A 1,559-nucleotide genomic window follows, 5' to 3' on the forward strand; every position below is an offset into this window, starting at 1 on the left:
AAAGGCGAGATATTCATAATCGGTCGGAGATCAAGGCGGAAATCTCGGAGCAGATCAAACCAAGGGCGGTTATTTGTATCAACCATGGGATTTACTTCCGTAATTAGAATTGTACCACAATTAGGATTCCTCTAGTATATAAAGAGGGGTCCCCATGATTTGTAAACACCTTACATTCATACAGAAAAGCAATACAATATATCTCTATTGTTCATCAATTTATTGTTATTTGATTGTTCTTACTTTACTCTTCTTGAGGGTTCATCAGCTCGAGGACACTGTTCCGATATCGGTTTGTTTTATATTCTTGTCAATTTCAGCACTTATCTCTAAATTAATTAATTTGTATTAAGTGAAATCACGTATCCTTAAAATCACATTACAAGTTTAATTGTTACTCGATTTTTAGGGTAAACAGTAAGAATACATATAAATTAACAATAGTTAGGAGATAAATGAATATATGAAACACAGGTCTTGGAATCATTGATTTTATGTATATACTTGGTGCAAATAAATTTTTACCGTAGCACAATACCTAAATTTGAGGAGGTTGTTATAATTTAACCCACTCTAGTTATTTATTTATTTATTTATTTATTTATGTATTTCTATTTTCATTTAATGGAAAAGGTAAGATATAGGTTAAGATAAACTTATGATAGCAAATTTAAGCTAAAGATTTTCCTCATCTCTCTCTCTAGCTGAAAATTAAAGGAAAAGGATGTGTTTAAATTATTGAACTAGTTTTTCAACTCAATAATACTTTTAAAACATTTTTTCACTATCGGATATTGGTGGTAAGTAAGCACAATACGACTTCAGTTTGACAACCATTTTCAACTTGATACTCCATCACTTTTCTACTCCATCACTTTTCGGGCTTAATCTTGTGTATTTTTCAAGCTAATAGAAAAGAATGTAAGCTATCATAATTTTCAAGTATTGGTAAAATGTATTTCAAACTACTTTAGTTATGTCTTTAGACCTCACAACTTGTTTGCATATTTTTGAATCACATTTAGCTCTAAATATTTTTTTTATCCATCTATTAGAAACATATTGTCTCGACTAATACATATGTGGGCGCAAGGCTTGTTTAGGGGAAAAATCACTCCTAGTAGGAATTTCACCATACAAAAAATATATATTTTGTCGGTTATTATCTTTGAAAACGGCTATATATATATTTCTAAAAAATTATTGGGTAACACCCTATGCTTGATGCTAACGTTTTACCCTATGCTTCTCCATAACTTTTCTTTTTTTATACAATTAGGGTGATTAATATATAACACTTCCGCTTTTTAAGTTTTACTTTTTCGATAGTTACAATCTTACCGAAAAAGAGTTTCTAAATTAAGAAAAATAAAGTAGACAATTACTCCTTTGTTTAGGAATTTCAAATTAGTAAGCCAAAAACTCTTTCTGTTGTCAAACTTCCAATAACTTAGTAAAGAAAGCCGTGTTTAACTTGTACAAGAAAGAGAGAAATAGAAAGGTATAGATAAACAAACTTATGGAAAAAAGATTACCTAATACGAGGCTCTTACAAGAAT

The sequence above is a fragment of the Nicotiana sylvestris genome, chromosome 11 (genome assembly GCF_000393655.2).
Source record: "Nicotiana sylvestris chromosome 11, ASM39365v2, whole genome shotgun sequence".
Taxonomy (NCBI): Eukaryota; Viridiplantae; Streptophyta; class Magnoliopsida; order Solanales; family Solanaceae; genus Nicotiana; species Nicotiana sylvestris.